At 55.7% G+C, this 27938-nt stretch overlaps 1 long non-coding RNA gene across 1 annotated transcript; it reads left to right on the top strand.

Moving 5' to 3' along the window:
- Window positions 1-9588: 9588 nt before the first annotated feature.
- LOC125120970 (uncharacterized) lies at window positions 9589-14624 on the top strand. Its single transcript, XR_007133358.1, has 3 exons — window positions 9589-9701; window positions 10257-10375; window positions 13347-14624. It is a non-coding gene; the product is annotated as an uncharacterized LOC125120970 (long non-coding RNA).
- Window positions 14625-27938: the final 13314 nt, after the last annotated feature.

Here is a 27938-nt window from a genome sequence, read left to right on the forward strand (position 1 = left end):
AGGACTCAGGAGTTCCTGCTGTGGCACAGGGGGTTAAGGATCTGGCGTGGCAGCACCTGCGGCACAGGTTGCAGCTGCAGCTCAGATTTGACCCCTGGTCCAGGAACTTCCACACACCCCACGTAGCTCCCAGCTCCGGCTGATGAGAACCAACCTGCCTAAGGGTCGTGGTGAGGCTGCGTCGTGGGGAAGCTGACACCACGAAGGAGCTGCCCGAGGACAAAGGTGTGTCCTCCCTGTTCCCACGTGTGTCCCAGGTGCCTGCAGGTCCCCAGGGGCCTCGGGGACCAACAGCTCACGGCAAGAGTGGAAGTTGCTCACTCCTTGTGTAACTTTCTTACAGGGCTAGGGCTGTGGACACAACGGGCTTCCCCTCTGTTGCTGGACGAGGCAGCAGCCAAGGTGTGGGGTCTGAGACCTGGTGGCCCAGGACCTGCCTTGATCCCGTTCCCTTCTCGGGAGGATGGTTCATTGATGTGGCATGTGCCGGAGGGTCCAGCCGGGTGCATTCTTAGTTTATATTGGTTTTCTTCAAAGCACGTTGTTTTGGGGGGTAAAAAGCGAAACTTTAAAGTTCCATGTAAAGAGAAAAAAAGATGAAATTCTGTGTAAGAGAAAGATAATTGATAGGTCATATTAAGCGCTACCTGAGTGACCCCTTCATGAGACACTGAGCAAGCCCTTCCCCCCGTCCCCACGAGGGCCACAGTTCACCAGCTGCTCTGGTAGGGATGTAGGACCACGGAGACAGGCTGTGCCCTTGAGGATGTCAGACCTGGAAGGACAAGTTAGAGGCACAACAGCCAGAATCACGGGTAGAGGCATTTGTGTCCAGCACACACGCTCTGGGTGCGCAGGCTGAGTCAGTCGTGCGCCATGTTACAGGTGCTGCTGGTTTTTTGATTTGTTTTAAAGACGTGAGTTTATTGTCACGTCAAGAGATTATATTATCACCAGAACCCCAGCCGAGAACAGGGTGAGCCACTGAGTTTGGATCAGGAGATGCTCTGGCCGAGGCGGCCTGCGAGGCTGGGCCTTAGGGGACCCTGTGATTGGAACACGAGGGGATGCGGGGACAGGCAAGCCAGGCAGCGTGCAGACGGCTCTGGGGAGAAAACCCACAGAGTGGTGATGGGGTCAGGGCCAGCTGGCACGTGGTCAATAGAAACACATGCTTTTCCCTAGTTCGCACTACCTGCTGGTGCCCAGGGAAGAAGCCCTTTGCATGCTCGCGGGTTCTGACTCAGCCGCTAGTGTGGGTCTCTTTGTACACTAAGCACACCTCCTGAGAGGTGAGGACACTGGCATCTTGGTGACTTTGGGGTTGGAAGATTCTAGACCACAGCACAAGCTACCATGGGGAATGTGCCCCGTGAGTTTTCTGAGCACCAGCTACGCCACTGCTTTCTAAGGATCCACAGCTTTGCACCTGAGAGTTCCAGCTTCCCTGGGAGCTGGGTGACCATGTGGGGCAGGAATCAAGGCAGACGAGGGGCTCTGCAGCCAGAAGGCAGAGGACAAAGAAATTACCGGGCCCTGTGCTCAGGGAGCTTCAACCCTCATGTCTTAAAAGACGGGCCGGGAGTTCACTTGTGGAGCGGGGGGTTAAGGATCCAGGGTTTTCACAGCAGTGGCTCAGGGCCGCTGCTCTGGTGCGAGTTCCCTATCCGGTTGCGGCAAAAAACCAAAAAAAGATGCACTGGATTTTGATAGAAAGGGAAGACCACGAATTATTTTGAAATAAGTTTTAAACAATGGTAACTTGATGGATTGTAAGCTGTGAGTCACTCAGTAAATACACTTCCTGCACTGTGACCAAGGGGCGGGCCTTTTCTCCGCTCTGGGAGTGAAGCTCTGTCAACATTTTCAAGCTCTGGGAGTGAAGCTCTGTCAACATTTTCAAAGCGTATCTCATCCCAGATTAAAGACTTCATTTTACATTTAAAAAATGACTCCCCTTTCAAAGTATAAATGCAATGAATACACAGTATTGAACATTCGGAAAAAATAATGTTTTAAACCAAAATAAGACTGCCTGTTAGTTCCACTATCTGGGGGAAAACACAATACTTTGTGGGTTTTGTTTCATTCTTTTTTCTCTGCACTAGACCTGGGATAACACAGCTTCCTCAGTGGAGGGGCGTTCATTAGAATTGATGATTGGAGCTTGACAAACCAGAGACGCAGGTAACCCTGAGACACCTTGCTGGGGAAATCATGGTTATTTATGGGATTTGAGGCTCCTTTTTTCTCTTAAGTGTATTGTAAACACTTTTCAGGGTCCATAGAGTTTTCAAAATCGCATTTATTGATTTATCTTGGGGGGGTCTTTTTAGGGTTGCACCTGCGGCATATGGAGGTTCCCAGGCTAGGGGCTGAATCAGAGCTACAGCTGCTGGCCTCCAACACAGCCACAGCAACGCAAGATCCAAGCCATATCTGTGACCTACACCACAGCTCACGGCAACGCGGATCCTTAACAAGGCCGGGGACCGAACCCTCAACGTCAAGGTTCCCAGTCAGACTGTTTCTGCCGCACCACGACGATGGGAATGCCACATTTCTCATTTTTTTTGATATTCACTTCTTTGAATTCTAGAGAAGTTGAATACTAGTCGATATATTTGTGTTATATATATATATATTTTTTGTCTTTTTGCCTTTTTCTGGGGCCACTCCCATGGCATATGGAGGTTCCCAGGCTAGGGGTCCAACCAGAGCTGTAGCTGCCAGCCTACGCCAGAGCCACAGCAACGCGGGATCCGAGCAGAGTCTGCAACCTACACCACAGCTCACAGCAACACCGGATCCTTAACCCACTCAGCGAGGGCAGGGAATTGAGCCTACAACCTCATGGTTCCTAGTTGGATTCGTTAACCACTGAGCCACCACGGGAACTCCTGTTATATATTTTTAATGAATTGCCAATTAACGCCCTTTCCCCATTTTTGTCATGGGGGCTAACTTTTACTTTTTGATTTTTAAAATAAAGAGATATGTTAAAAAAATATTAATGCCTTTTTATTTACATATAATACACATATTTTCTAATTTTCATTTGCTTTTAATTTTGTTAATTGAGATTTTCACAGCTGACAACTCTACATTTTCAGGTAAAACCCATTACTGTTTTTTTTTAACAGGTCTTTTCTTTGCTTTTGTGTGTTGAAAGAATAGCCTTTCTCCACCAAAAGATCGCATAAATACCCAATGAGATTTTTCTTTTTTCCATCTGACTTTTCCATCTGACTTCTTGCAGTTTTTATGTATGAATATATTATTACATATTACATATAATTAGTACATAATAATTCTATATAATAATTCTAATATAATAAAATAACTATGTATCATAATATAGTTATTATATATAATTCTAATATAATAGAATAACTATGTACAATGTAGTTATTATTTATAATACAATATAGTCATTCTAATAGAATATATATAATATATATGATTCATAGTTGTTCTATTTAGATAATCTCTGCATAGTTATTAATACAATGATGTGCTCTGAGACATTTTTTTGAGTAACTGAAGTGCTCTGAGAAAGGGAATGAATTGGCGTCTGGAGGAATGGAGTCGGACCTGCACCAGCTTCAGTTACGTGCATGGCCTGGCCCAGGCACGCTGAAAATTAAGTGCATGCAAATACTTTGCACCGACAACCTTCTGCAGCGTTTCAGTTCTGAGCAAGGCCTTAGCGAGGCTGGAGGAGTGAGAAAAGATTGAGATGGGGGTGCATATTGAGTATCGGCTTCGAAGCAGTGTCGATAGTTTCAAAGAGATCACCTTCGTGGTTGACCGGAAGGAACTTTCCAAGGTAAATGGATGGTGATCAGCCGGCACTTACAAGGCCGTCTGCAGATCCGAAACTGCTGGGACAGTGGCGGACACTCCTGCCGCTGGAACAGGTGCAGTCGGTCTCCGTGAGGCTGGCGCTCCTGCCGGAGGCGGCCCTGAGCCCAGCAGCACAGGTGACAGGGCGAGGCGGTTACCTGAGACGCTCATGCCACATCACCCTTTGTTACGCAGGCTTGTTTGCCCTTCGGGCTCCAGAGTAACCAGTGTGCTTTGCTGGGGACACCTCGCGAGTCACCTCTGTTTACCGTGAACCCTGATCCATTAACCATCTACGCATTATTAATAAAATTACAAGCCTACAATTCAAAAAAGGAGGGAGACGGAAGCTGGCTGGTGGTGCCTGATCACGTGGAAACAGGATGCACTCAACGTTTAAATGAAGATGAATATTTTTAAACATTCACTGGTGAAGCATTACAAGCATTGCTTAGAATCCTTTTGAAAGCCCTCAAGGCAGAGGCTGGGGGAAGGTCGGGCTCGAGAGACGGACATTTGTGCTGGTGTCTCGGCTACGGGCTGGGGGCAGATGGACGGCAATCCCAAGTCATCCCACGGACACCAATTTCACAAAATTCAGCCTGAAAATGGAGGGCAAGGGAGGAGTACTAGGGAGAAAAGCCAATTCATCTTAAGAGAATTATGATATCATACAGAAATATCAAGAGAGAAATTGAGTGGAATTCCCAGCTCAAGACTGATTTGAAAATACTCTCCCCTTTCGTTCGTAATGTGGGAGAAGGGAGAGAAGCTGATTTTCGTGATCAGATTTCACGTAAACCTCCAGGCTTCCTATTGGATTTAACTCTTATTTGCCATCAACTGTTTTGTAAAAAAACTACATTTAATTTTCAAAAACAGAGAACTCTCCAAAAGGAGAGTTCCAGCATTAACCTTAGCGAATCCATCCATTTCTGGGGTTCTCTTCATTACGTTTTCAAAGGAAATCGAGGTACAAATGAATTACTCCTTTGAAAAGGGCAATGAGTTACACACATTCCCTGGATGCAGAAGGAAAGAACAGGCGAAATCGCTCTGAGTCGATAGATTTGCTTGGCTCCAACATTCCAGGGCACCCTTTTGAACTGACAGCATGAACCCACAGATGAACCCTTGAAAACCTGGGTCTTTTCCCCCTTCAGGCAAAGATGACTCCTGGCCTTGGAGAGAGAATAATGCAGTGAATTCATTTATGTTTCATTTCCATCCTGGCTGTGCTGTGGTTCCTGCACGGATGACACCTGAGGCTTCTTGGAACCAGAATGTCCCCATCCCTGGATCTTAAGAGTTCGTCATAGCCCGGAAGAAGCTTCATCCCTTTCCCCTCCCCGCCCCCCCTTCATTCTTTCTTTCCTCCCTCCCTTCCTCCCAGTGCTTCCTGAGCACCTGTCGCCCCCCAGGCACTGGGGCCTTCTCTGAGGATCCCAGGCACAGCTTCAGCCTCCAAGGAATTTACCATTTGGTGGAGGACAATCAGGCGAGTAAACAGAGACTCTGAGTCCGTGTGACAGTTTAGTTTACGCCCTGATCCATTTCAGTTGAGAAAACCTCTTCCAAATGACAGCCACCTCCCTCCATTTATTCATTCAGGCTCGCACACTTACACTCATTCAGAGGGAATTTCTAGAGGGCGTGGGGGAATTTCAGTAGAAGGTCACACCCAGCTGCGTCCTCTTCCTGGAACCTGCCCTGGAGCTGACAGTCCTCCCCTGGGAGGAGAGGGCCCCTGTCTCCTCCCTTTGAGTCCCCGTGGGACCTGGTTACTGTCCCAGCCAGTGCTTTTGGTGGAGGAGAGGCTGTGTGCCTTCGGAGGCCTGGTCATGAGAAGGAGCAGGGCTCTGCCCGGCGTTCCATCAGGACCCCTGGCCTGGGAACCTGACGGCCACGTGGCGAGGAAGCCCAGGCGCACGAAGGGGTCCCGGCCGACGGCCGCCTCTGCTGACAGACCAGGAGAGAAGGGACCTGCCAACGAGTCCACCCCAGATGTCACGGAGTGGGGGCAGGGCTCCATGCTGTGACCTGAGCCAGAGAAACAGGAGCCGCAGTCATAATGGGCATGGCTCTTTCCAAGCCACTGCCCTTTGGCATAAGCAGTTATGTAGCAATAAATCCCCACTGGGAGAGTTACAACATTTTTCAAATAGTTCTTCTTCCGGAAGCTTAGATGTTAGTTGTGGGAGGAGATATGCTTGTGAAATAATGAGCGAGTATATGACTAACTTAAAAGCGAATAATTTAGAAAATGCTTGCTTTTCATGCTCAAAGAAGCGAGATGGAAGTGGGCCAAACTTTGGAGGAGGAGGCGGTTTCCAGCCGGATTTGGAGTCCTGGGAATTCACTGCAGAGACAAGTGAATCTGATTACGGCTTGAATGACGGCCTGGCAGGGCTTTCAGAGACTCTCAGACCTTTTAGCCACAGCAGGGGACAAAGGGAACTAATACTTATTAATGACAGGTGTCTTACATACATTAACTCCTCTGATTTTCACAACGGCCTGATGGCTGTGTTTACGTCTATTTTCCTGAGGAGAAAAACTGAAAAAGCTTTGCTACTTTTCTCCAGGTTACGCACCTAGTAACGGAGCCCGTGTCACAATGCAGACCTGCCCGACATAAACGCATTGGTGTTTTGGGGGTGACGTGACAGACGGAATCGTGGGGGTGGTGAGAGACGGTCAGGTTGCCAAGGGCATTGGAAGTGAGGATAAGGAGTAGAATGCCACCGTGCAGGGCCCCGGTTCTCAGGGCGTGCTCCGTGGATCCCGGGCAGCCTGACCGCCTTTCGGGTTTGCCGATGTCTAAATGCAAAGCTGAGAACGAAGCCGTTTTCACTGTAAGAAGAAAAAGGCTGCTTGCCTTTGTTGACAGGTGCACTGACATGTAACGCCTGGCGCCTCAGCATCCCCAGGTTGCCACTGGATTCTCCACACTAAGCTTTTTGGTGAGAAAATGGCCATTTTCCCTTAAGCATGTGAAGCAGTACAAATGAACTCTGCTGGGTCTCAGACACTGAGACCTTGCATCGCTTCTAAATGTTCTGTGGAACAAAGCAGGCCAGATAGGTGGCCACGGCCCTCCTCCAGGAGCTCTATGGACCGAGGGTGCCTTGAGGGCTGCTTGCATTGCCAGCTGAACTAGCCACTTTGCCCCGAACACCTGGTTTTTTACTTGAAAGACAGAAGAATGCGAGCACTTGGCAGATGCGTGCAGAACACACAATAAGTGAGCCTGTCTCTTCAGGGCAATCACTGCAGCGTTTCTTGGCAGGGACCACATTTGAGACGTTGGGAGAAAATCAGAAAGGAGAAAGGGCAGTGGAGAAGGACGGCAGGTAGGCCTGACCTCAAAGGCAGAGACTCGCAGGGCAGAGGCCCTGACAAATGGAGGAGGACGGCGCCTCTGGACGTCTGCCGTTGTGATGGCTACTCTCGCGTGTCAAGGTGGTGGCCGCTCAGACACCCTCCAGATGCTGCCCACTGTGCAGGTGTGACGGACATTTAACTCAGTTGGCTTTGGGTGCAGCAGGTCATCTCTGGCATGTGGTGGGTCTCATCCAGTCAGTCTTAAGAGCAAAGACTGGAGCTCCCGGGTCTTCGTGGGTTAAGGATCCAGCGTTGTCACTGCGGTGGCTCAGGGTCTGTCCCTGACCCAGGAACTTTGGCGTGTCATGGGTGTGGCCAGAAAAAAATAAAATAAAATGAATTTTTTTTTTTTTTAAGAGCAAAGACTGCAATTTCCTGCAGAAGGAGGAGTTCTGCCTGCAGACTGTCTTCAGGCTCAGGGCAGTAACAGCCGCTCTGCCCCGAATCCCCAGCCCGCAGACCCACCCCATGGATTTGGGGGCGCAGCTCCCAGGTCACGGGTGCCAGTTCTTACAATCACTCTTCACACGCACGTGTATCTCCTACTGGTTTGCTTCCCTGGGGAATTGTGGCTAACACGAAACGGAATCACAGAATTCAAACTTTGGGATTTTTCATAGAACGAGGCGCGATGAAGGCAGGGCCGTGGAGGGCAGGACCCAGGGCTCGGGCCGTGGGTGAGATTCTGCTGCTCAGGGGAGGGCTGCCAGCCCCCAGCAGGGCCTCCGGGCCGGCTGGTCGCCGTGCAGATGGCCAGGCCGCCAGGCCGCTCGTTTGCATGTCAGGGCTGGAGCAGCACGTCCTTGGCACGTCATGCAGCATCTCAACATCGGGCTCAGGAGCAGACTCGGAGCCTCGGCGCTGGTCCAGCCTCTGCACAGCTCCTCACTTTGCGAGGCTCGGTCCTGCCCCCGGAGGAGGGAGAAGGGACGGTCTCGTCGCGAAGGTCCAGTGGCACCAGGTGGCCTGTGCGCCTGGAGCTGCCCCTGTGTCCCGGGCAGGGGTCTCCCATTCGTGTGACACTAGTATCAGGGACGGGAAACGGGGACCTGCCCCCAGAGCCCCCTCCCATGCCTGGATTTGCCAGGTCTGGTGCGGAGGGCGCCTCGCCCAGTGGCTCCATCCTCCGCCCAGCACGCCTCTGCGGGCCTGATGGGTGCAGGGCAGAGGAATTTTCTGGATTGGCCTGTTGATCACCAGTCTCCTGAACGCGTTTGGCCGAATGTCCTGGTCAGATGCTTTGGTCTGAGGAGCCCAGCGGCAGGTGTGGAAGGAGAGCACGGGAAAGGATTTAACCTCCTGACGCCAGGTGCTCCCGGGCTCTGCGGAGAGTGGCGCTGAGATCCCTGCTCCTTAGACCCGAGGGCAGCACCGCCCGGAGCTGACCAGGAACTAGGAGAGGGCAGAGTTCCCGAGCGGCCGCCTGGGTTTCAGCGGCGGCTCTGACGCTCATCCGCGGGCATAAAAGGGAGGGAGTCCCTTGAAGCAGCATCCTCGCTGGCACCGCAGCTGCTCAGACTTGGAGACGTGGCCTCTGCCTTTAGAATCCTTGCCTCCACGACAGGTGGCCACTCAGGACAGCTCCCGCGGCCCTTCTCTGCCTCTCGAGGCGTGAGGAAGCTGGGCTCGGGGAGCGAGCCTGCAAGTGGAAAGCTGGGCCACTGGCCAGCCCCGCAGGATGACATGGCACGGACAAGCCAGGAGCAGCGCATCTGGAGCCTTCTCGGTGACACTGCAACTCTGGCTGAGGAGGAGAAGGGCAATTTTCAACATTTGGATGGATTTGTGTTGGCAAGACGGTACCTTAAGCATTTGTGGGGAGACTCGACTACTCGTAGGGCACAATTATTCAGCGACAAACTGCAAGCTGACAGAGAAGCAGGAACCCAGAAGGTGGCAGCCTCAGGAGCTAGAGGGGTCAGGTGGCCTCTTCCAGACCAGGCCCTCCCCACCCACATGTTTAGGGAAACCAAAGGACACACCTGTCACTCTAGGCCCAGCGCAGACGCACCTTCCCCAAGACTCTGTCTCCAGAGCATTTTAGCCCCAAGTACATAGTCTAGAAAGTTCACTGCACCTCGGGGGCCTCTCATAACTGGTCTAGGAGTTGGCAAGAAAGGGAGGCGGTGGGATTGGGGTGAGTGTGGGCTTCAGAGCAGACAGGTCAGCCTGGGATCCGGCCCGGGCCTGCTGTGCTGTGTGGTCCCGAGCGGCCACTCGGCTGTCCTGGGGCTGTTTCTGGCACACGCCTTGCCTGCTGTGGGGGCAGAGCTGCAGCCACAGGGAGCTGCTGTGCAGAGCGGGGCAGGAAGCAGGAAGAGGTCATGTGGCCGAGGCCGGGGAAGTGGCCAGGCCGAAGCCTGGCGGGGACAGAGGCGGGGAGGAGACGCCAGGAATCGGGCGTCAACCCGCGTGCTGGGTGGAGATGGGCTTGGAAAGGCTCCAGAACCAGACAAGCGAGTTGGTGACCGGTGAGGCCAGTAATTAGCAGGCTTGTACATTCCTGAGCGGGGCGGGGGGGGGGGGGGGGGACGCCAGATGGAGGGGCGTCTGGGGAGGCAAGTCTGGCCGTGGCTTTGGAGGCAGAGGGTCCTGGTGGGGTGGGAGGGGGCAGGGGGTCCTGCTGCAAAGTGGCCTGGACCAAGGGGGCAGAGCGCACAGGGACAGCAGTTAGAAGGAGGTCCCCCAGCTGTCACTCACCTGCCATCGTGGTGCTGGGAGGGTGACCGAGAGGGGGCGGGGTGTCCACAAGTGAGGATGGCAGGATCCGGTGCACCTGAGCGCAGCTTTGGGGGCCAAGGGAGACAGCCTCACCCCGCTTGGCGTGCTGCGAGCACCGGCCCATCTGGCACCGAGGGTGACACACGGAGACCACAGTCCCTCCTTGCTCGAGAAGGGAACACAGTTCTGTGTGTCACAGGCACTGCCTCTTGTTGAGACACATCTGGCCCCTGGGCCCAGGAACGGAGCTGCGTGGGGACAGTCACATCACATGGCCAAAGTGACGTGCACGTGCTTTCCCGCAGGTGAAGCAGGTGCCAACCCATCACACAGGGTGCTCTGCTTGTGCCGTGAATCCACGATGAAGGCGAGTCAGGGGACGAGGCCGGACCAGCCGGCACCTCTTTTGCTGCTTTCCCAGCTGGTGAGCCAGTTCACTTGCACTAATTTAAGGTGGACACTTTCAGATTCTTGACCTGAAGTTGAATTGCACTGGTTTCCGTTTCCCCAGAAGCGCCTCCCCTTCCCCAGGCAGGTCTGGGGACGCGGTGTCCCCGGGCCCTGATGGTGCCCTGGTGAGGGTGGGTCTGGCGTCTGCCCCTGAGCCCTGGTCTCAACGGCCGGAAGCTCATCTAGGCCGATGGGCCCCCTGCTCCCCGCTGGCCTGGGCAGAACAGTCCGAGCACTGTCCCGCTGCTGCCGAGTCCCTCACAGCTTAGAAAGGCCTAGACTCGGGAGCTCCCAGAAAAGCCTTTCTCGCTTCACCGTAAATTTCCCGTCGTGGCGCAGTGGTTAACGAATCCAACTAGGAACCATGAGGTTGCAGGTTTGGTCCCTGCCCTTGCTCAGTGGGTTAACGATCCGGTGTTGCTGTGAGCTGTGGTGTAGGTTGCAGATGCGGCTCGGATCCCGCGTTGCTGTGGCTCTGGTGTAGGCCAGCGGCTACAGCTCTGATTAGACCCCTAGCCTGGGAACCTCCATATGCCGCGGAAGCAGCCCAAAGAAATAGCAAAACAATAACAACAACAATAACAAAAAAGAAACCATCTCACTGTCTGCTTGTGGGCCGAGCTGGGAGCTAAGTACGTGGGAAAAGAGACGTACGTGGCTTAGAAACCATGAGTCTAAATATTTAGACAGTGGAACGGGCGGCAAGAAGCCCCCACGTGTGCCATGCGGGGTGCTCACCAGCGCCCTGGCGGGGGAGGAGCCAGCGCCTCGGCGGGGGAGGAGCCAGCAGTCCGCACACTGCACGCAGCCGCACTGAGCAGGCCTCCTTCTCGACTCCTCCACGGGCCTTCTTGCGCCTGCGCGCTGGGCGATGGGCCACGTGGAAGCCACCAAAGGACCAGAACGTTGATTTTAAAAATGCTGGGAATGTCAGACCCCCAGTTAGAAGAAAGTGACTTAAGTCAGGCCTTTTCAGAACAAATTGAAGGAATGAAATCGCCGCGTTTGCCATCGAGCCTGGCGCAGCAGACTGGAAGCGCCGCGGGACGAAGGGGAACAGGACGGGCCTCTGGGAGGACGTCCCCCTGGGAGGACGTCCCCACGGCATCGGAGCGCGGCGAGCTCGGCCCCGTGGTAGCTGCTGATCTGACTTAGCGCTGACCGTGAACCCGGCACTTGGAACGTTTTCTCTTTTAATCCTCAAAACGTTCGAGGAAGGAAGTGGGTCAAGGGGCTTGAGAATTTTCGCTGGTCCCTTTCCTAAAAATGTGATCTCGTGTTCTGGGGTGACTTCAGCTGCCCACCCTACATGGGGCACGTGCAGACCCTTACGGAACAAGACATGCGTCTGGCCACATGGCTGGAGAGGCCGGACGGAGGCAGGTCACCCCACATTAACGTGCTGAGACGAGAACCCCCGGCGAGGGCAAGGCCCTGCGCTAGAGCCTGGGGTGCGGTGAAGACTCGTGATTACAGCCGACTCTTCGCTCCTCTCGTTGGATGAAAAAGCCACCTGCATGCTGACAAGACGGCCACCAGTGGCCATTTAACCATTGTCTGTCTGAGACCCGCCTGCTCCGCCTGGCAGTAAGAGGTTCTCCACCAGAAGGAGGGTGGCTGGGAGTTCTGAAATATCCCCCAGTGAGGAGCGTAGGAGCAGTTGTGACAGTGGTGACAGTTCCTAGTGATAGAAACTGATGTAAACGCCTTGGGTTTCGGCCGTTCCCACGGCTACAGATAAATGCGCTTCCTGTTTTACTGTTTCCTGAGAAACTCTTGGCTTTACTGTCATGGTGCATTGAGTTTCCTATGTGAGCGGGAGCTGCAGAATTTACAGTAAAATATTATAAACACCACTCTGGGTAGATGTGCCATTGCTCCCTTTCAATCTCATAACCATGAGTCTTCTGAGTCCTCAGGGGAGCCAGGAAGAACTGATGTTCACACATCTGCTGCCTGGAACATCCGATGCTGTGGAAACACCAGGCCAGCTTGGAGCGGGATTTGATATTATGGAAAAGCTCTATTTCCGGAACTAAAAGCACGTCGATTGCTTGGGCAAAACCTGAGTGGCCTATCGATGCCGATCTAAACGCTGATGCAGATATTACCTGCACGTGTTAAGAGCTGAAAATGCTAGTCCCCCACATGTTCTAGCAAAAGGATAATCTTGTTCTGCTAAAGGCATGGTTTATATAAAGAATATTTGTGATAACTAATGAGGAGAAGCTTAAAAGAATATTATGATTCAGTCTCATATAAGAAACATTAAAATTAGAAAACAAAAATGTTATCAAGGGATGTGAATAAAGCCAATGGAAAACCTTTAGAAAAGTGCTGTAGTAATTTCATACCACCTACCCTGTGGCTAAAAGTGATCAGGCGTTTCGGACACGGACTCGTTACTAGAGCTTCCAAAGCAGAATAACACTGCGGCAAGATCGTTGTCATCTGGGTTTTGGGCCTCGCTCGCTGAAAAATGCATCCGCTGAAAGGTGAAAACAACTTTTAGAGAAACTTACAAACCAAGCCAACACCTTCCCGACACTGTTGGTCACGCTTCGCCTCTTAAGAAAAGTGTAATGATTTGTTTAAAGTGCAAAATACAGGCCTTGCATGGTTCGGTTGACTTCGTGGTTCTGGAAGGGGCAGATCACTTATCATCATCAGTGCTTGATAAGGTGATTTCAGTGGGGACTCCTACAAAGAACTCCTCGGGTACCTGCAACCGGTGTCTGTGTGTTTCAGTTACACTGCAACCACAGTTTAATTGTAGTTAATGGGAAAGAGAAAGTGTGGCACTTCTGCTGAATTTTTATAAAAATTTCCAGATGTTTAGTCTAAAATGACCACATTCAGTTGTATCTGGGTGGCATAAAAAAGTATGCAAGCGGGTCACCTTATATCGTTTCTCAAAAAACTCTGTATCTGTTTCATATACCAAGGCGACAGCGGAGAGAGTTAACTGCTCTGTCTGAAGAGCTAGGAATAGGAAGAAAAGAAGTGGGAAGAATGTTTGGAGCTAATGGGTACCCTGGGCGCTGGAGGTGTTACAGGCTCTGTGGAGATGGCTTCGGTGGAAGCTGTGACCTGAGAGCGGCTGAGCATTTCCACGTCTGAGGATGAACACGCCGCCTTCAACGCGCACCACTCGCCAGCGAAGATGGAGCTGCCTTCTTTACCTTTATAACAAGGACCCGTTTCAGCTGTTAAAGCAAAGACCAAGAAGGCTTCCGCACGTCCATTCTTGCAGGTGGGACCTCTTTGACGATTCCTGTTCAAATTTCAGAGCAGCCCCCACTGTGCCCAGACCTTCTGATTCTGCTCTAGTTTTTTCTCCCCCGTAGGTCTTATCTCCTTTAAACACATATCATTTTTTTTTTTGTTGCTGTGTTTATTATGGATCTTCTTTCCTCCACACCGTAAGCCCCGTTGGGGCAGAGATTTTTATTAATATTGTTGATTTTGATCTCTGATGTAATTCATGCACCTGGTACCTGGTGGGTGCCGGTTCTTGAGTGAAAGAGCATATAAAACAAATAAGCGGAATGATGAAGGAAAAGTAAATTATATTCAAGAGAAGGAATAAGACATGAAATTTGAAATGAAAACGACAGTAGCTCTTCCAAGAGCAAAAGCTACCGGCTTGCCCAGGAAGTTATATGAAGATCCACTTACGGCTTTAGTGAAAAAGGGAAACAAATAAAATGAAGGGTTAAGGCTTTTCAATTTTGGAGTTTTGAAACCGAGTCAAGTGACAGGTGTGGAGCTCTGTGGACAAAGGAACTCCAGGCATCTAATGAGTATGACCATCCAGTAACCAACTTCCAGGAGCTCGTGGAAGGGTGAGACGGTGACTATGCAGAAGCGTCAGACGGTGGGAGGAGAGCTGGGGCTTCATGTGTAATGGATTCCGTGCTGCAAATGCTCACCCAAGCCTCTGGACCATGAACCACGTCAAAGACGTTAAAAGAACTAAAGTTGACTAATGATCACGTAATTAATAGGGAAGTTGGAAGGATTTTGGAGTTCCCACGTCAATCACGGCTCAGGGGCATCTTAGAGGAACTGCTATGTTGAATAAAGGTCGCATCAACCTTTTTCGATGTCTGTTGGTGATTTGAAAATGATTAGATTGGATAAACAGTTTGCACTACAACTCATATATCTTGGCAAATGGGTTATATAGGTGTGTTTACGTGGCAATTGCGTAGTTTAGAGAATACAAGGGAAGACAGTTTATCATTTTAAAGTATACACTGGAGACGGGGAGGGGTTAGGAGTTGGGGATGAACATATACACATTTCTATGCATAAAGCAGGTAACCAGCAAGGACCTACTGTATAGCCAGGGATTTTGTAATGGCCTATAAGGGAGAAGAATCTGAAAAAGAACAAATATATATACGAATGTATGTATAACTGAATCACTTTGCTGTACCCCTGAGACTAATACATGGTAAATCAACGAAACTTCAGTTTAAAACAGGGTATATTGATTATACATTAATTTGTTTTACGACGCAGTCAACTCTTTTGCCGCTTCCCTGCGGCACTGAGCATCTACGCTGATGGGACCGGGAGAGAGAGCGTGTAGCAGCTGACGGCCGGGCCCTCAGCTTTCCTGAACACACTCACATCTCGTGTACAATCTCGTGTGTCTGTGCGGGGCTGGACTAGCGGCAGGTGAAGGCAGTTGTCCTTTGGGCTGAGATGTTTGGGCCTCGGGTGAGGGGGGTGTCAGGATTTGGGGAGCTGGAGGGAGAGCACAGGCTGGTCCTGTGAATGGAGCAGCGGTGGGTTCAGGGGACCAGTGGCCGGGACGCTAGGACAGCGCGTACCCCAGGGCTGGGGGAGCAGAGAAGGAATGTCTGGATGGCTTTGGAAACCATACGGGGCTTGGACAGGGTCTCATAAGCAGTTGGGGTGGGGGTGACGTGTGACAGAGGGGCCGGGAAAGTGGAGTCTGGGGTGGAGAGGCTTGCAGCGTGAGGGTGGGCATGGGGGCCTCTGCCACTGAGAAGGACGGGTCGTCAGAAGCCGCAGGACGGGCGCTTGAGTGGAGGAGCGGGGAAGGGACAGCAGGTCATAGCAGGGCCGTCCACGCAGCTGCAGGACCGTGTGGTCTATCCCTGCCGTGAGGCACCTGCTGATGCAGAGGATTGGAGACGGGGAGGTTCGCCCCTCCCACCCCTGAGATGGCAGGTGGCACGAGGGGGGCTCTAGTGGCCACAGAGGACCTAACGAAGTCTCAGAAGTCTCGAGGGCACAGTCTGGGGCAGAAGCTCTGCGGCCCGGTCTGGGTGAGGACATGGCATGAGATGCGGGGCCGTGGCCTCCCTGGCTGTCCCACCACGGACGCTCCGTTCTCCCTCTGTGGGGGCTGGCATCCCTCCGGACGGTCCTTCTTCTGGGACAGTGGCGTCCCAGCTCCCGTCCCACTCTAGGGCCTGCGTTCAGACAGTCCCACCTCCCGCTGGGAAGTGCTGCTCTGGCAGGACTTTGGGGCCTTTCGGGGGTGGGAGGAGGGCCTGGGGGGGCATGAGCACCCACAGTGTGGGTGGAGAGGCCTGGGGGGCACTGTCCTTCCCCCCACACAGGATCATCGGGGCCCCTGCTGCGGACATGATGAGAAGACCCACTTCCTGGGTCCTGGCTGGCGGCCGCCCCTGCCGGCCCCCCGCTCCCCTGCCCGCGCCGCTTGGCCCCTTCCCGTGAGGCTGGTGACCTTGGCACCAACCCGCGTGTGGTTTTCAGGCGCGAACATGTAGGTGGGACGGCTTTCGGGTAAAGCACGTCCCTGAAATGGAGGGAAGCCCGTCTGGGGCGAGTGTGGGGACCTCGCTGTGCACAGAAGCCCCACAGACGAGCTTCTTAGGTCACGGCCCGCGGGAAGCGAGCCTTGTCCTGCGTTTCTCCAGCCTGCACGTGTCACTCGTGTTTATTCAGCTAAAACGTGGTCTCCGTATAAGACAAAGGGAACCTCGGCCTTTCCTACTGAGGCTCCGAGAGCAGGGTTGACACGGAGAGACGTGACCTCCTGGAAAGTGGGACGATGTTACAGAAAATGAGAGCAGCCGCTTCTCTCTCAGGGGCTTCAGTACATCCCAGCACGAGTCACAGAGTCGTAGCCTGAGGAAGACAAGAAGGGAATCTGGAAAAATATGTGCCCTTCCGGACACCAGGGAGGAAGTGACCAGCCACCGAGGGCAGATTCCTGCGGGGGGACGTGGGATGGAAGCCCCGGGATGAAGCCAGCCTGGGTTTTGCACCTGACCTTGCCGGGCCCCGCGGGCTTCTGGACGGTTTGAGGGGCCTTTCGAGGCGGCCGTCCGGGCACCTGGAGAGTCCCGAGTGGCGGAGATTCACACGGCCGGGCTCTCTGGGTCCTGTCCGCTTGGATGCTGCTGCCCCCGCTGCCTGACGGGACCGGGGACTCATGCCCAGGTCAAAAGTGTGGATGGAGTTTCCACTGTGGTGCGATGGGTTAAGGACCCAGCGTTGTCTCTGTGGCCGAGTTGGTTCGATCCGCGGTCTGGTGCAGTGGGTGAAGGATCTGGTGTTATGGCAGCTGTGGCGTGGCTCTGGCTCAGATTCAGTCCTTGACCTGGGAACTTCCATATGCCGAGGGTGCTGCTGAAAAAGAAAAAAACCCCAAAATCAAAGTGTGGTCTGTTCAGGAGAGAGGCCACTGGCCCCAGGGGACTTGCTGTGACGTCAGTGGCGGGTGGCGAAGCAACCCCGTCAGGCCCTGTCTGGGGGAGATGGAGGCTGAGTCCTCGAAGGTGTGGCCCCTGCCCTCTAGGCTGGCCCGACGTGTCACCTTTCCACCCCCGTCTCGGAAGGGAGACCCTGCCTGTGGGAGGGTCCTGAGCCATCTCTAGCTCCCAGCTACCCTTACAAGAACCCCCAGCACCGAGGGGCCTCTGGGGACATCACAGCAGTGGGAACCAACTTGTGCGTGTCATCAGAAGTGCCGGTGGCAACACGTTGGCCACTTGTTGGCAGACACCACTAATTCAAATAAAAAGACGCTGCTGGGGACCCCGAGCCACGTCACACTTAAAGCTCATGATGCTGTGGGGGAGGGGTTGTTCTTCCCAATTTTCAGGTCAAGACCTGAGGGTCCTGGTCAGCCTGATTTCAAGGAGCTGGAGCCCAGCGACCAGGAGCTGCCCCCCACCCCCACCAGGGCCTGGCAAGGCCACTTCAACCTCGGCCCCTGGGGAGGCAGGAGCCTGCACACGTGTCACAGGGGCCAGCGAGGGCGGGTCACAGCCGGGTCACTAGGGAAGGCTTGCCCAACGTGAGCTAAAATCTGAGGCTGTGGACATCAGATTGGTGGCCCAGGTCTCCGAATAAGGTCCAGTTAAATCAGTGAAACGTAGACTCCGGGGTGGGGGGGGGGCGGGGGCTGCGACGATGACTCTGACTGGAGGAAACACCAGGACAATGGGACCCCCCCCTCCCCCCCACAACCCCGCCCGGGCCACAAGCTCAGAACGTGGGCTGACGTCTGGAAACGGGGCTTCCCAGCCACCCGGAAGGGCCCTGTCCTACCCCAGGAAAACTCCCGTGGAAAAGCCCCGTTCAGCTCGGCCCCGTTTTCATGCACAAATGTTTCCTCTTCGTGGAGGTCAAGGTGTATTTTTAAATCTCGTTTTCTGTCCTGGGTGCTGCCGTGTGGTTTGGAACCTGGCGGGCAGGGCCTGGGAAGTGAGATTTTTCTCCCAGAGACTGATTTTATGATGCATTCAAACACCTTCGGCCAGGGAACCTCTTGGAAGAAGACAGCCACTGGGATGGGGCCGGAAACCAACCAGGGTTTCTGCCAGGCTTCAAAGCGTGTCATTTTAGAAATCTGTTTTGCCAGGAAAACAGGCCTTTCTAGCCCTGGCTGAAGCCGAGCAAGACAAAGGCAGGGACCTCGGCAGCACTTCCTTCCCAAGTCAGCCCGCGGGCCCTTCGGCCCAGGGCAGGTCTCCGCTGCTCAGCCTCGTCCTTTGGACGCCGCCCAGATGCTGCCCTGCCAGGCGGGCCGAACTCCCTCTCGGGCCTCCCGTCCACACAGCGTCGGAGCTGTTCCACTACCTGCAGGTGGGCGCTCCTGTCCCAACAAGCTCATTTAATTCCCAAGACACTAAAGCAATCGGGAAGGAGACTTCCACGAGGCCACAGGCCCGGAAGTTCAAAGTCAGCCTTCAGACCTGCCCTGCGTGCCTCCCGAGTGCGGCTTATCTTCCTGGGGGAGGGGGCTGGACCCCTGGAGCGAGGCGTCCTCCCTCTGTCGTGGTTCCTTGTGGACGCCCCAGACGGGGGTCCTTTCCCTGCACCCAGCTGGCGGCCGGCCGACGGCAGGGGAGGGAGCTCTGTGTGCAAAGCTCCCGGCGGGGACTGGGCCGCTACGGCCCAGCCAGTGAGCACGTGGGTTCTGGCACCATCCCCGGCAGCTCTGTGCCACCACAGGGCCCTGCGGTGGGTCAGGGGGTGGCCTGCACCCTCTTTTCAGCCTCCACGTCCCTCCCTGTCATGAAGCAGGGACATCGCCTGGCTGCCGCCCACAGCTGTGCTCGGGAAAGTAGGTGTCTGAGGCCATCGGAGCAGACCTGAGGTTTTTGTTTTTGTTTTTTCGTCTTTCTAGGGTCGAACCCATGGCCTATGCAGGTCCCCAGGCTAGGGGTCGAATTGGAGCTGTAGCTGCCAGCCTACGCCACAGCCACAGCAACACCAGATCCGAGGTGCATCTACACCACAGCTCACGGCAACACTGGATCCTTAACCCACTGAGCAAGGCCAGGAATGGAACCCGCAACCTCATGGTTCCTAGTCAGACTTGTTAACCACTGAGCCACAGCGGGAACTCCCAGACCTGAGTTTTATAAAGTGACTTAATTTCTTAAAGCATTGGGGTGTAAGGCTGCCGCGAACCTCGTGCTGCTTTCTGCCCTGGGCTTCGGTTTCCTTTTCAACCAGGAGCAGGTGTAGTCGCTCTCAAGAGACTGCTCTGAGCACCAAAGGAGTGGCTGCAGCTAAGGCTTTAGAACGGAGCCCAGCACACAGTGGGTGCTTGATTAGGTGAGGCTGGGAGGCCACCCAAGCTCTCTGCCCCTGCCCCGTCCCCATGTCCACGGGCATCAGTGATGGGTGCTTTGGTTTGCATGGTCCTCGCTCCGGGCCAGGACGGCAAAGCCAGTGGGCAGAGGAGGGGGTTGAGTGTGGGAGGGTCTCACACAGGTGGTCCCACACTCCGTACAGAGGTTGTGCCCATGGCCCACGCCTTGTCACATGGCCACGCCCACCACAAGGTCGGAAGGCCTGCACGCGCTGGGAGCAAAGGGGACCTTGTGGCGTCCATGAGCTGCCCTGGGTGCTGTCCCCCCTTAACCCACATCAGCTGTTGATGTTCAGGGAGCATTCGTGCCCACCCAGAGGTCACCTAACCGGAGAACGAGGATCTGGGGATATGCGACATAGAACATGGGTGCCACGCGCAGTGACCTTGGTTTTCACCTCAGAAGGAAAAGCAAGATAACTTTTTTCTTTGATTCCCATTCTCAGCCCTCAGCCTTGTCCCCTGGGTCCAACCTCACAGACGCTTAGGTTAGACCAAGCCCAGTGCACAGAACTCAAAGCTGGGTGGCCCCTTACAGAACTAACTTTCAGGTTGTGTTGATTGGCTGTATCGAAAACCCCCAACAGCCGTGCGCATTAGCTATCGATCAAAACTGTTTCCTCTCTTGGGCCCCAGATGGAAACACAAGGACTCCATTATGTGCTGGCATTCAGTCTCCTGGCAAAGCTCTGTGCTGACATTTGTGTTTACGCTGGTGGTAACAAGATTGAGCAACAGTTCATAGTTCAGGGTTATGTTTACCATAGAACCTGGCCCAGGAGTGCGAGCTTCGCTTGTCAAGAGAGGACAGAGCCAAGATCGTGGAAGACTAGATGGGTCTGGTTATAATTTCACCAGTCAACACAATCAACCCCTTAGGTCACTCTGGTCCTGGTAATTTACCACACACAAAAAATCCAATTAGTTTCCTCCCATAAGGGAAGTTTATGCTTTGGAAGAAATGCAGTGTTGTTCATAACCGAGGTGAAGTTTGGGAAATGAGAAGAAAGGCTTTCGTGAGAGGCGTAAGGTTGGTGTGAAGCGAGGAGACAATAGGCAGAGCAAGGTTTAAGACGGGCCCGGGGCGGGGGGTCAACAGGGGAGGCCCAGGGAAGCATTCTCCTGGACAGCCAAAGGATGCTCACCAGACTTCAGCCTGTTGCATGTTCTCTCCATGTAGTAGACATGGATAATACATGTGATCCTACAAAAAAAGGCACGCCAGCCTTTTCCTTCCCTTTGCCACATTGTTTGGATGGCTACTGAGCCAGTAACCCAGGATGCTTCTTAGTAATAGAGAAATGTATAGATAGGTACATGTACGGAGTGATGGATGGATGGATGGATGGGTGGATGGATGGATGGATGATGGATGGATGGACAGGTGGGTGGATGGATGGGTGGATGGATGGATGGGTGGATGGATGGGTGGATGGATGGGTGGGTGGGTGGATGGACAGGTGGATGGATGGATGAGTGGATAGATGGATGAGTGGATGGGTGGGTGGATGGACAGGTGGATGGATGGATGGATGATGGATGGATGGGTGGGTGGATGGATGGGTGGATGGATGGATGGATGATGGATGGATGGGTGGGTGGATGGATGGGTGGATGGATGGATGAGTGGATAGATGGATGAGTGGATGGATGGGTGGATGGATGAGTGGATGGATGGGCAGGTGAATGGACAAATTGCTGGCTGGCTGGCTGGATGGATGGATGGAAGGATGGGTGGACACAGAATGGATAGCTATAACCTAATGTTCTGGGTTCAGAAAGGCAATGTAGCCTGGTGCTTAGGAGCAAGCGCTGTGGACCCGCACCGCCCATGTTAATTGCCAGCGCGCCATATATTCACCATGTCCTTGGGGCACTTTGTAACTCTGCTCAGTCTCCTCAACTGTAAAATGCGAATAAGAACAGGGCTGTTGTGGGGATGAAGTGAGTTAATAGATGAAAGTGCTTGGACAGTCTGTGTCTCTTTATGATGACCAGATTATCATGCTAACTAGGTGGCAGAGCCCTCCAGCTACCAGGCTTCTCTGCATTGGCTGGGCTGGAAAAAATTGAGCCATCTCCACTCAGAGTACAAATCAATCACATGTACTCTGGACAAAGGGTTGGGAAACCAGGGATGGAGCCCAAAGTTCTCCCAGTTTCTAAATATCCGTCTGCCCTTGGCTCTTGCAGGCTGACAGGAAGCCCGGGAAGCCAGGGGTCTAAGGTGCAGCTTCCAGACCCCCCTGAGCTGCTTTCCCACTGGAGATGACCAGCTCTGGAGTGCGTCCTAAGGCTCGGGTCGGCAGGCAGGGTCTGTCACCACCTCCCACTCTGCCCATCCGTTCACCCATCCACTGATACTTGCTAAGCGCCTACTGTATGCCAGGTGCGGCTCTAGGCTCTGTCACCTCCACCCCTGCCCTGGCATCAGGTCTTCCAAGAAAGCACCTCCTCTCTGCTCTGCTCCATGGTGGCTGCTCGCCGGGGTTCAGGCCGGGGTTTGGGACACTCTCCCCCGGAACTCCCGGGAGGAGCCAGTGCGTGATCTCGCATCCCTTCCTCCAACCAAGCCTCATCTCCTCCCTTCACATGTGGCCCTGACCTGCAGCTCTGGGGGACCTTCCCTTAGGGGGTTGTCAGGAGTCAGACGGGACAAGCCAGGCACTGGGTTGGGGGCGGGGGGAAGCTTGGACGTCTCACTAGGGTTCTGGGTGAGGGGTGGTTATGGCCAGGGGCTGAGGTCCTGCTATTTTGTGTGGGGGTGTGGGACTGGGCTGTGGGGTGGGGCAGGGACACGACAGCACTGTTTGGCTCACTCGGGGTCTCGGCCGGAGCTCTCAGTATGAGGAAGACTGACCGTGTCCGCATCTGGAGAGGGGGGCTGCCAAGGTCAGCGTGGAAGGCCTGCAATGTGAAGGTCTTGGTTCTGGCGCCGAGCCCTGGGGTGATTTCTGTTCCCCAGGCAGCCAAACGTTAAGGACGGAGAGGCCCATGGGGGCAGCAGCGAACTATTCCCGCAGCCTGGGAAATAGGAAAGACCAGTTCCACGCCAAAATGGAAATAGCCGTTGAGATTGCAAAGAATGAATCAGAGCTGAGCCACACATGCCATGCATGGGGACATGGCTTCTGCATCGCCTCTGCCCCTCTGCTGCCTGTGCCGGAACAGCCTCTGCCACACAGCCCACTGTGGCTCCCTGTGGCGAGGCTGGGCGGGGAGTGGGGTGGCTGCGAAGCCTCTCTGGGGAGCTTTTCAGAGGCATAGCCGCCCTGCATCACCGGCGGCTGTGTTTGGAGGGGTCAGCAGCTGCCCTGCGATGCCGCTCCCGTGTGAGGGTCACTGTGGGCCCTGCTCCCAGGATGGGGTGGGTGGGCCGGGCTGCGCAGAAGGTGGACCCCCACCACCTCCCTGCCGCCCTGGGGAACAGGCATTCCCCCCCGCCACCTGCCTTGTCCTGCTCTCCAGCTCCTGGTCTTTCCTGCCAGTGCAGGAATGTGCTGGTATGTACCCCTCTCAGGAACCACCCCCCCCAGTTCCTGTTGACCTCACTTCCCTGTGTCTGCTGTCAGCAAACGTCCCTGTCCAGTGTCCGGAAGCCCCCATGTCGCCCTGCAGACCCGATCCGTCCCTGCTCTGTCTGGGTCTCCTCCTCCTGGCTTGACCCAAGGGGGTCAGTCTCCGTCTTCTTGAACCTGAGCCCCTTCAGCATCTGGCCAGTTCCCTCCTCCTGCCTCGTCAGGCTTCTCCTTCTCGCCCGCCCCCCGCCCCCGGCCCCTGGTCCCTCCCTGACCTCTTACTCTTACTCTGTGCCTGGCTCAGCCCTCCAGCCAGGTCCCTCTGCCCACGTCAGGCACCATCTCTGTCAGAGACTGAATCTGAGCTCCAGCCCAGCTCCCCCTGAACTCCAGACACCCCTGGGCAGCTACGTCCTCGGTCTTTCTACTTAGATACCCAGTGGGCATCTCAGGACGCATGTCCTTTGACACTGAAGCCTGGCACTGTGCTTCCCCATCCCGGCTGGGCGAGCCCTGTTCCCACCACGCAAGCCACCCCCTGGGGGGCATCTCTCTTTCTACACGGCCAAACATCAGCAGCCGTGTCGGCTCCAACTTCAAGATGCAGCCAGAACAAATACGTGCAGGCCCTTGGTGTGGCAGAGTGGCATCTAATCTTCACCAAGCCCTCGGCAGGGACTTGATTTTGCGGAGGAAGACGGGGGGGGGGGGCCCGCAGCGGCCGAATCCCGCTTGGGCGGAGACTGAGTCTGCCCTTTTCCCGAGTCCCATCCCTGCTCAGGCGAGGAGCCGGAAGGAGGATGTTGCGAGGCGAGTGTCCCAGGCCAGGCGCTCGGAGTCGTCTGAGTGTCAGGGGTCGGGGCGGGGGGCGGGGGGGGGGGCCTCAGGAACTTCCATGAGAGTCACTCTCCGCCTCCTCCTCCACAGGCAGCAGGGGTCGGGAGGGCTGGTGGCAGTTTGGACCCTGGCTCCCCAGTCACTCAAGTGAGAGTTCCTTTTCTGGAAGGATCTTGGGCCTCACGTTCAGAGCTGTTCCCCGAGAGGGTCAGGGGAGGCAAGGGAGAGGGTGCCGGGGGCCCCGCCCGGCTGTGCCCTCTCCGGGGGGAGCATTTAGGTGCCTGTGGCGCTGCTGCTCTGCCCTCTTGGGTGCTGCCTGCGTCTAACAGCCTGGATTTGGTCAAATGGCCTCCGTCCCCACGGGCGGGGGATGGACACCAAACAGGCCAGGCCAGGGACTGCAGGGGCCGAAGCCCGGGTCCTCCGAGCATCACAGCTCTCCCCCCGCCCAGTCCGATCCCTGCAGACAGTGTGGGCCGACCCCAGCCAGCCAGGTGGTGGGGCCCGCCCTGGGCTGCTTCGCCTTAGGTCAGCATCCCCTCCATGTGGCGTTAGTGTCATTCCAGTGTCACTGAAATACCTGTGTATTCCCAGCTCTGGGCATCGACTTCTGCCGCTGGGCTCGGTCTCCGGCTCCTCCTCCCCATGGCCGGGCGTCTGGTCCAAGGGCCTCCGCTGAGCCTCTGGCTGCGACAAGGGTGGGCGATGCCCCCGGAAGCCCAAGGTCCCAGATCCCCATGCGGACTGATGACCTCCTAGGGCGTCATCCACGGCTGCCGCTCCCTGCTGGGGCCTGGACTGCGGAAGCCTCGGAGGAGAGGGAGCAGGCTGGGAAGGGAGAGCCGTCGGCGCACCCTCAGGATGCTGGGCCACCGCTCTTTCCCGACAGCCTGGCCGCAGCTGGGCCTCCACGCCTCCCTGGGCTGGGGTGACGCCGGGCGGGCAGCCGGCAGGGGGTCCCTGTGCTCTCACACCTGGCCTGTGAGCGCCTGGGTGGTGTTACCGCTGACGTCCGAAAACGGACGTGGGATATTTAGGAGAACGTTGAGCAAAGAACTGGCCATCATTCTAGGAACGCGCCCTGGGTGGCCAGTCAGCCTTCCTGGCACGATGGGAAGGGCCCCTGGGCCTTGGGTCACGCACGCCAGAGAGGCCTTCGGATGTGAGGCTGAGCAAAGAGCAGGCTGCGGATGAGGGGAAACGGGGCATGAGCACCAGCCTTGGTCTCCTCGAGAGGCTGGGCCGGATGGTTAGTTACGGGGAGACGCGCAGCGGGGGATGCAGCTTGAAATGTTCAGCACGGGAACACCCGATGTGCCATCCTGTAAACACCGGTCAGGGTGATGCCACTGAGGATCTGGGTCACGCGTCCCTCGCCCGCCTCCGCCTGCGGCATCTTTGGGGCCCAGCCTCTGTGCCAGCTCACCCGGCGCCTCGAATCAGACGTGATCACTGCCTCCCAGCGCCTCCCTGACGCACTGCCTGTATGTTTATTAAAGCATTTATTTCATCCCGCCTGGCATAGTAGTTAGTAATTAGCCTGCCCAACTCCCCCAAATGATAGATTTCTTGGGGGAAAGGATTGTGGGTTACTCATCACGGCGCTTCGCCCAGCGGGGCTGGCTGCGCGAGTACCTGCTGCTGGCGGGTAACCCCTGGAGCTGCAGGGAGCCGCACACGCACGCTGTGCGGTTCTGAAGCGGTCGGCTCTGGCGTCTCTCTAGGGTGAGTGGAGCTGCTTCGGAACTGCCCATCTCTGGGTTGAACATGGAATGCGGGGGACCAGTGTCCCCAGACCACACTCCTTCTGTCCTCGGGGCCATGGGCCTGCAGTCTGATCCCCGTGAAACGCTTTATGCTTCTGAAGCATTCCTTCTGTTAACGCTTAGCGAAGGGAGAAACCCCTCTGAGCACATCCCTGAGCATTGCTTTAAAGTGATAAGGAAAACTAATAATTAATGAAGCCCCTGAAGTCAGTTTTAAAAGGCCAGCGTCCCGGAGGGGGAGTTGGAAAGGCTCTGGCGTTCAGGCTGGGGCTGCGGCAGCTCAGGGCTGCAGCGAGCAGTGTGCTGAGCACAGTCGGTCCGGCCCCCCCAGAAATGCCGACAGCGAGTTCCCCCACCTTCCCCGGCTGGGCTGGAGCCCTGAGCACACACACAGCGTGGGCCCTGCAGCCCCGCGCTGATCTCGAGAGGGCAGTCTCAGGGGCCCGATCACTGACTCAGAGCCTGCCCCTGAGATCTCGGTGTCCTGGGCACAGGACCCCTTGGGAGGCAGCGCGCAGAAGCACTGTCTGAATTCCTGAGGTCTTTCCAAGCCTTTTAAGCCTCATGGTCAGGTTCCTTCTGGGACTCTGGGGGTGGTGACGCAAGGCTGGGTGGCCCGTCAGTGGCCTAACTGGTGGCAGGGTGGTTCCCCCCACTGCCTGCTGTCCACGTCCAGCCCAGAGCGGGAGCCACAGCCTCTCTGCTTTCTCCTTTTGTGGGTGGATGCTTGCGATGGCTTCGGATCTTTTTTCACCCCTTATTTAAAGGGGTGCTCAATTGTTTATTCAGCAGTAAAACTTGTGGGGCAGCAGAACTGAAGCTAGGGGTTGCCCCCAGGTGCCTGGAAGGGCCAAGGTTAGGGTGTGAGAGTGTGAGGTGCAGCCTCTGGGTCGTGGGGAAGGGGGGAGGGGAGGCTGCCTTACAGAGTGTGAGTCCTGGGGGCCTGGACCTCTGCATCTGGCCAAGCCCCTCGAGCCGGGATGTCCAGCTGGCTTCAGGACTGTGGGGTGGGGGCCATAAAGCTGGGTGGGCCTGGCCGTCCGGCAGCCGGCGGTCTGGGAGGAGGCGAGGTCAGGGCAGCCAGAGGGGTCACAGCGGGGCTGCCCCTGCCCCCGGCCAACTGGACTCCAGCCTCACTCGTTGAAACGTTCGTGGGGGAAGGGGCAGGACTGGTCCTTTTGTGCGATCCACACTCTTCCCTCGAGGACCCTCTAGATCCACGAAGGGGCAGGTGGTGGGCTGGTGAGAAAGCCTCAGGCCCCCTGCGGGGAGCTGCCGATTTTCTGGACGCGGCTGGCGGGTGGCTCTCCCAGGCCGCCCGCAGCAAGAAGAGCGCTCGGTTCTGACCCCAGGGTGGACGGTCTGCCAGACGCTAACGGCTCGAAAATCTGACCGTCCCCGAAAGGCCCCAGAGGCTCTGGTCAGGCTGAAAATCAGCAGAATCTGCAGTGTGGGGAGTCAGTCAGTCTTCACCCAAACTCTCTTTCTTCTCCAGGTGTGGGGTCGGGAGGGGTAGACAGCCTGTCGGAAGGCAGGTCACAGTCACGACAAAGAGGCTCAGGGCAGACGCAGCATTTTCTCTCCGTGTGGTTCGCTTTGGTTCCTGGGCGGGATGGGGGCCCCCGACGGGCTGGACTGTGACTCCACCGCTCCCGTTCCTGACCTCGCGGGCGGGGTGGGGACGGGCTCCTGGCTTTGCCCCCTCTGGGACAGGACACCGTCTGTTTTGGGGACCACACTTAGTGACTGTGACCGTTAGACCCTTGCTCCCCAGAGTGCTCCCAGGACAGAGTGGACTCGACGCCCAGCGGAGGCCCACGTCGTGGGCAGTGGTGGCGAAGTGAAAGGAACGGGGTCAAGACCACCTTCAGAATCGAGGGAGGTGTCCAGCGTCACTGTGAGGTCCGAGCCCCCCCCCCCCGCACCCCTCCCCCAGCTCCAGGCTTCCTGGCCCCGTGACCTCACCTGGTAAGAGCGCCCAAGACTCCCAGAGCCGAGCACTGTGACCGACAGAGAGACAGATGGCACGAGCTCTGCCCCCAGGCAGGGGTCCCCGAGGCCCTTTTCCACTCCTGCTCCCCTCCGCCCCTGCCAGACTGTCCCTCTGCCATGGACCTGCCCGGCCCCGTGGCGTCTCAGCCCAGAGGAAGCTCGCCTACTGGTCTTGCTGGGTTTCTGAGAACAGCAGAGACAACCCGCAAGGGTTCCCTTTGGTCCCTGGTCTCAGCCTCCTTTGGGGTCTGACCTCACACCAGCAGCATCATTGCTCAGAGGACGGGGTCCCAGTCTGGCCCGGGCGTAAGC

Source organism: Phacochoerus africanus, chromosome 2, assembly GCF_016906955.1.
Source record: "Phacochoerus africanus isolate WHEZ1 chromosome 2, ROS_Pafr_v1, whole genome shotgun sequence".
Lineage (NCBI taxonomy): Eukaryota > Metazoa > Chordata > Mammalia > Artiodactyla > Suidae > Phacochoerus > Phacochoerus africanus.